At 33.2% G+C, this 8,015-nt stretch overlaps 1 long non-coding RNA gene across 1 annotated transcript; it reads left to right on the plus strand.

Annotated features, from left to right (window-relative positions):
- The first annotated feature begins 442 nt into the window (after positions 1-442).
- Positions 443-6,754, plus strand: LOC129969638 (uncharacterized). The gene is made up of 4 exons (XR_008784547.1): positions 443-576; positions 2,204-2,381; positions 3,442-3,579; positions 4,317-6,754. It is a non-coding gene; the product is annotated as an uncharacterized LOC129969638 (long non-coding RNA).
- Positions 6,755-8,015: the final 1,261 nt, after the last annotated feature.

Consider the following 8,015-nt stretch of genomic DNA (forward strand, 5'->3'; position numbering starts at 1 on the left):
GGCACCACACTCACATACACTGCAATTCAAATATTTATTCACGCTTATCACCAATACCTTTCAAAATGATGCAGGGAGGATAATATGGATTGGTATTGTTCCGTCGAACTAAAGTGACAACCACAAGGGAACAAACAGCGAAGCGACATTACAGTAAGTACTTGAGCATGGAACATCAATGATATTGAACCCTGAATTCTAAATTTACCATGCTTCAGATCATAATTTACTAGTGTGAAAGGGCTTCGAAACAAGGATCTTTTGATCCTGAAATTTGATTCAAACCACCACGCCACCGTGTCTCTGACGAACAGAGAGCAAGCTCTTCTTACGCAAATATATTGCAAATGGCGATACTGACGAAATATCAATTAGAATCATTTTGATTGGTTGAGGGAGATTCAAGATACTTTAAAATAGACATCTCATGAGTCATTTATACCTTTTTATGGTGTCTTATAGCATGTTTTAAGTGGCGTAGCGTTTTTGAATGATGTTTGTTTCACTGAATACTATGTTGCGAATTTGTATCAGTTCTACTGAGGATTGCAGGCGAAATTAGTTTTCCGTCTATTTGTAAGTACTTCAACATTCTTAATTGCGTAAGATATAATAAAATTTAGACTAAATAAAACATCTCTTGGATGGTAAACGAGATTGACAATATCGCGAGATAATGTTCCTTGTTCTTGACTCTTTTCGTGTATTTTAAACTCGTATGGTTCTTCTAGTTGACAAAGATACTTGGCGGTAAAGCGAATATGATAAATTCACATTTACTCGCTATTTCAATTATATTAATAAATCAACCTATTGTTTATACATTATTAAGAATATTTCCGTGCAGTATTTTAAAGGTTGACTAATTCAAAATTATAGAACTTGAAACAACCGAGCTTAATACGTGTTCAAGAAGTAGGCTTCAAACTTTCCTTATTTAATAATTACTAGCGATATTAAGTTCCCGATTGTGGAATGTAGCCATTAAATAGATGCAGAATCTCCTTGTTTACTGATACTACAGTCTATATTGAAATTAAATGCAATTTTTTTTGCAGTGCTATAGAATTAAACCTTAAGAAGGGAATAGAACACATGATCATAATAGGCAACCAAAATTTCAGGCCAACATAAATAGAGCAGTTGAAAAATAATCTTAATGTTGAATGAAAACCTAGTTTAATCTCGGATATGAATAACTGTATCCTACTCGACTACATCCAGAGAATCCAATTTTTATCTGCTATTAAAAAGAATCGATTGAATATTGCTTGAAACAAAGTTGTATCCGTACTAATCTTCAGTCATTAAGATCGCAACATGTCTCTACGAATTTTGCAACATGCAAGAAATAATGGCACTTAATTCAGAATACCAAAATCGTACTTGGTTTTTGATATTTCTCTCCCTTATTAGTCTAAACATGCAGCGGGAAATGAGCTACTTGAGTCGTAACAAAGAATCGATTAATCTCTGAAAAATCCTTTGCCCCCGAAATATCGATACGCATAATTACTAAATGGAAAAGATAACTTCAGTGCTTCTTAGAGCTGCGATGTTAGTGCGAATTTTTTAATGTGAAACTATGTTAAAAAGTCAATTTTTATTCAATGATTTTTATTTTTAAAGTTTACTCCAAGAAAATTGTCCGAATGGCGCGACTTTCAAATCAAAGTTTAGCATAAATGTTGAGGATCTCTCGTCTAAAAGTATCGGTAACAGTTCGTATTTCTTTTATTCTCGAATGGTACTGGAAGCAAATCGGGATCCCAGGATGTTTTACTTAATCATTCCAATTTGAAACGGTAAAAATACTACTCGAGATTGAAGATTCTCATTATCACATCTATCTTGACGCCGAGTGAATGCATTCAGAGTCGCGATACCTGCGAATCAAACGCTTGTTGCTTTGATCCATGAAAGCGTCTCTCAAAAACTCATTTTTACATTTTACCCTAGCAGTTGACCCTCGATACATGAAATTTCAAAAAACCCCAAGAAGTCCTTGTGGAGAAGGGAGTCTATTTTATTCTGGAGATGGCGAACTTTAAATATTGCAACTCTTCAATTGCTAGTATCAATTGCGAGAATAAGGAACTCGCGTATGACAGTCTTAAGATTAGTTTTCTGTAATTCTTTATATATTGTTGCATTAATACCTTAATTGTATGAAAATGTTTCTTGAAAGTTGTTTTTATTCCAGGATCTTCAATGATTCGCTTGCTAAACTCGTGATGGGATAGAGTTTCACTGCCATTCTAAACTACCTTGGCTTCAGAGCCATTAACAGAACGAGCTTGGCACTCAAATAATGGAGACGAAAGGAGCAACTGCAATTTCGTGTTAATCTCAATGTACCCACCAAAAGAGTTTTTCCACAGGTCAGTCCAGATTAAGTGCATTGAATTTTGCCTTCTGCTGTATTCTATAAAATTCTCTAAAGTAATCTCCGTTTCGCGTCCTTACTCCATATTTTTAAATAGACGTTGTAAGTTTTATTTACGTACATTAGTTATTATCAATTGAACTAGGTAAATCTATCTTCGAATGCAAAAGACTTATTGCTAGTCAATCTCACTACAGATTGCGAGTTGGACGATGTCGGAGATTAGAATTTCTCCACATTTTAGCGGGTAATTGAAGCAGAAATTGTAATTTCCTTGGACCTCAGACGGCTAAAAGGAACAAGAAGCCACAATGGAAATTCAAGACCGTATATGAATGTCGCCCGAAAGAACAAGAATTGTTCATTAGTTGATATTCTCAGAAGTGGATATTAATACTTTGTTGCTCTTAGTTAGACTTCTGGGTACTCGCTGAATTTTTGTCCGAAATTACTGTTATCTTTAGTTACATCTCGGGTAGAATAGAATAATTTTAGTGCATTTGGATTAGTATACGGCCACAATAGTTTTGTTAAAATGGTAATCTGTGAATAACTACTTTACCGAATTGTAACGCCATTAAATGAGCATAATTTAAACAATTTAGGTTTAAAAATAACGGGTGCTAGCACGAGTTTTTATTTGAAAACTTATTTTGCTTTCTATAATGGATATTCTAGCATTATGGTAACTTACCGGTACATTTCCAGTTTTTAGATGAAGATTAGTCTAAATGCGTTACTCGAGTTCGGGAATACTTGTAAACGGACGGAAAATGTTTATGTAGATACTGCTATGAATAATTACGAAACCAATTTAATTCAATTTGGATTAATCTTTAAACTCCACATGCTAATGATTCACTCAAAGTGAGGATATAGTTGCATGATAAATCCCAAATGATACATAGATTATGCTTCTAGAAGTCTAGTTACTAAAATTTTGCTGTAGCTTGGACTTGGGCATCTATCGGATTTAGTGTCTATATTGTCTTAAGACTTGCATGAACAGTAAAACATGAATCATGTCAATACTAACTTCTGGATTCTTTTTATAGATGAACTCTCGCCTGTGTAAAAGTGACTGTTCAAAAATGCTATTGCGAGAGTGGAAAGATGAATTTTCTGAATCCTTAAAACGCCTCCTTTGAAAACGACTTCGAGTTTCCATCTGCGAAGCTGGAAATTTTCTAATGGTAAGTCTGCAATGGCTGCATAAACTGCAGCAATTTGAGAAGAGTTATTAATAGGCTAAGAATCTTGATAATTCCTTCGTCATACATTTAGGGAATCTAAATACCAAATTCTTGACATAATGATAACCAAAGGAAATCCATGTTTGTGCTTTTGTTTCAATTGCAAAAAAATCATTCGCTCCAAGAATGATGTGTTTACTTAACTGTATTGTTCGTGAATTTCTACTCTAATACATTTGGCTGTAGATAAGCTTCCTATGCTTTAATATAGAAAGCTTGAATATTTCGCATGCGTAAAACTTGTTATCCGCATAAAATGTAGGTGTTCTTAGTTTCACTTGCTTAAAAGCTTCTTATAAACTGAAATGTGTAATTGTTCAGCTTATGAATTTTTTAATTCGTAGGTTTTCTTAAATAGGCTTTTAAGCTTGAAGAAATTCTTTAGCATTTTACATTTATTTGATTAAAATAACGGTTGGCACTCAATGTTCACCTCATTTGATCTCGACTTAATTAAAAATGCTTAGTTCATAATTCGACAACTGCTCCCAGCTTTTATATTTCTTGGGTCTTAAAGCATTAATGTACATGCATTCTTCGAGCAACATTCATATAGTTGCTTTCCGTGTTTAAAGGCCTAATATCTTGAATTTAAACTTATAGATAAAATTGTATAATTAGTCTTCAATTACTCTATATTCTACTTGGATGTCTAAACATTTATTTAATATTCCTAGGATGTCGGATGAATTACGTTCATGGAGCCTGATTTAATCACTTAGCAAAAGTAAACGAACCTTGCTAAAGAGAACAAGGGATTTTCTAGTTCCTTGAAATGGATCCAAAGCTACCTGGATACTCCAAGATACACCTGGATACCCGAAGGTCTGTACAGAATATTTGGATTCATACGACTTAACTTACTGCAACAGTCAGTTTTCTAAATGTTTCGAACTGATAACTTTATTCCATGAATATAAAATTAGTGATCCTGAGGTTTTATCAATAGAAAAGTATATTTTATTTATGCAATTTGATCTATTGCCACAAGCTGAAATAATCGTCTTTGTGCCACTTTATTGGGAACTTCAATTACTATCGTAAACCAAATCTTAAATATCCTATTCTAGATTTAAATGAAACGGACCTCAAAAAAAATTTAATTGTTTAAGGTTGAATGTGTCGGATCCACTTGTGTGCTAGCCTATAAATTTCGGTTCTCATCGGTTGCAGACGCGCATTTATTTTATCAATAGTATTAAAACGAAGGAGGTCAGATTTGGCATCAATGCCAAGAAATTTTGTTCTTTTCGTTTCAGACCTTGTGTTGAAACGCAAAGTAATCACCGATATCTATACTAAAGCTCCCGAGAAACTTGTGTTGCAAACAATTAAACGGTTTTAAGTTCTTTAGAAAGACTCAATCTCAAATTCAGGGAAGCAAGATTTCGTTCTTTTAAACATTCCTGTATCGCAATTTCTAATCTTAGTATATCAAATGTTTGAAAATTAGTCCCAATATTGGTTAAAATTGCTATATACAATTATAGCATGCCTTAATGGAAGGAAAGAACGGTGTAGAACACCTGTCGCATCTCAATACCCCGAAATTTTAATTAGACTCGGTAAAAACATTAAGATTATTTTGAGTGAATTTACTCGGCACCTGCCTCGAATACAACTATTTAGGAGTCATTTCCTCGTTTCTCATTCTCAAGCGACTACGAAATTAGTTTAGAAAAATTTGGATATAGAAAAGTCTAGACGTATTCCTTACGAGAACATTTTTAAAGTTTCGAGCTGAGATTCGTGCAATTGCACTGAGACATAAGGCTTTATCTTCTGGCTTTACCCCCCCCCCCAAATGTGAGCTTTTGAACTATAATTGGTTAGATTTTTCTAAAATGAACTTAATCGCCAAATTTGGACAAAATGCAGGAAATCTCCGTATCTTAGTGTAAATGACTTAACTATACAGTTGCCAATGTTACGGGTAGAAATTGCACATTTCAGGTTTTCTAAAGTGAAGGTTAGTTTTGGGAAGTGGTAGATGGGTTATATTAACATGTCGAGTAACAAGCCGGCCCCTGTTGACTTTCCGTTTAGGCATCGTGGGACCGACGGCCTAAACGGTAAGTGTCGGTCCCCAGGGATCCGGTACTTGACATGTTAATGGAGTGGGGAAGCTTCAAGTTTGGGGAAGTTTTTAAAACTGAGCTTATGGGTTATAAAATGGTTAAGAACATTTAATGCAATACAATAGCTACTTAAAGGAGGGGGTCGATAAAGGCTTGGAACCTGTAAATGGCAATTTGTACCACGAACATTGGTAGCGATTGTCGGAATCTGAGAATAGATAGGTTCACGTGAAAGATTACTGAAATTTTTTATGTAAGAAATTTGAATGAAATTTTAGTTGTTTTCTATCATTAGCTGTAATTGATTCGTAATTGTAATATTAGAGGAGACAGGATTCGAAATCGAGACTTAAAATTTTTCACATCCATGAACTCGTGAAATCTTTCTAGCAGACGAATGACCTCAGTTTAAACTATGGTCAGTACAGTAGTGTTTATCGATGATTTTCTCTCCTAAACGTACGAGACTTAAACCATTTAATCACCAAAACGTTAACGTAAAATTCTGAGAAGAAATTTCCAATGAAGTGGAACTAAAATCCATATAAAGCATTTTGATGGCTCGCATCAGTAACATGGAATTTAGCTGAAAAATTATTTGCACTTATTTTGATAACTTGCAAGAAACTCAGAAAAACGTTCTTTGATTCTAAATTTTAAACTAGTCTATGATCCCCAGTTGTAATCCTATTTTAAAAGAAGCCTCGTGCTAGAGCAGAAATTGACAAGAGGTAGCCATATGCATAAACGCGTCTTTTAGCAAATGTATCAATTGTTCAGAATATAAAACGCGAATATGTAGGAAAATTATAGGAGATTGAGTCTTTTAAACTACACTAATTTGTAATTAGTCGGTAGAATTTTCTGGCATTGCAAAAGTCGTTGCCTGTTTCATTTGAATCTATTCTTAATTGTTAAAACATTAAATTTTTGTCATAATTTATTGGTAAACTTAAAATCAATTATTTTTAATTTCTTGAATTTCTAAATGCTTTTCATGTTTCATGATAATTTGCCATTGTAGTTTGCATTTTTATGTACCGATGTATAGCATGTTATTATGCATAAACTAATTTTTAATTTTGGAACTTAATTTAATTTTTAATATAGTAAATTTTACTTTAAATCTGAAGTTCCCTTAAAATAGTTTTTATGTACTTCAAATATTGCTGCTTTGTAACTCTCCATTTGTAATTTAGAATGTTAAAGGACTGTCAAGTTGAGCCAAAGCGTCTGTGATCTTAATCATTGTATATTTTTGAAATTGTATTCAAGTGGTACGAGTAATGAATGCTTGAAGATATTATAGTTAAAATGTCGTTTTGCATATTAGTTATTGTGAGATAAAATGTATATTCAAGGTTGGACGGTGTATATTCAAGGTTGGACGGTGTATATTTGACAGGATTCGTGCAAATAACTTAATTAAATATTCGTGGAATATTTAATCTTATACTGAATTACTGAAGCGACGGTAATTCGCAAAATTCGAGCAAATATAAATTCCTTTAGGATAAATATCGTCCTGAGTATTTCAAGAATTAAGGCGTTTAATATTTTAAGTGCGGTGTTGAAAGTATTCATATTTAGAATATACAACTGTAACTTTTTAGAATCTTTAAATATTTCAACTTCACGGATTTAAATTTATACTGTTTGATTCGAAATAACTAAATTTAACTAAGTACTGAAAGATCGGCGCTAGCAATAAGAGCTTGTATTTTAGTGAGAATAACTTATCATTTAAAAGGAGTCACGGCGCTAAATTCAAATAAAAACTGCCTAGAAATTATAATATTGAATATCTTTAATTTTCTTGTGGATTTTAGGCACATAAATTCCCTCACGAGATTCCCAACTAAATAAAATCCCGAAAATAAACTCGTCTAGTTTCACATAAAATGAGTTAAATAACTAGATTTGGCATGCCGTTTGGTCTATTAATATAAAACCAATTTCTGCACTTTAGCTTTTGGTGGCGTATAAGTTACATGTTACAAATTATAGCTGAAGATTATACCCTTAGCTTTATAAGGGAAACTTTCATTGCAGTATATCCATCTGAATGATCATATAACTTCCTTTCCCTCGTATGCCATTGTCAAATCCACTTTAATAGAAACGGAATTTTCCCGGTAAACCACAAGGAACACATTAAATAGGTGAGCATTTAAAATCGACTCTTGTAGTGATAGAACATGGCCTTTTCAATCATTAATGTTTCGCGGCTTCATTGATCTAATCTGCACTTAAAATGAGAAATGCAAAGCTTAATAAAATTATTGATTATGGCACAAT

The sequence above is a fragment of the Argiope bruennichi genome, chromosome 5, assembly GCF_947563725.1.
Source record: "Argiope bruennichi chromosome 5, qqArgBrue1.1, whole genome shotgun sequence".
Taxonomy (NCBI): domain Eukaryota; kingdom Metazoa; phylum Arthropoda; class Arachnida; order Araneae; family Araneidae; genus Argiope; species Argiope bruennichi.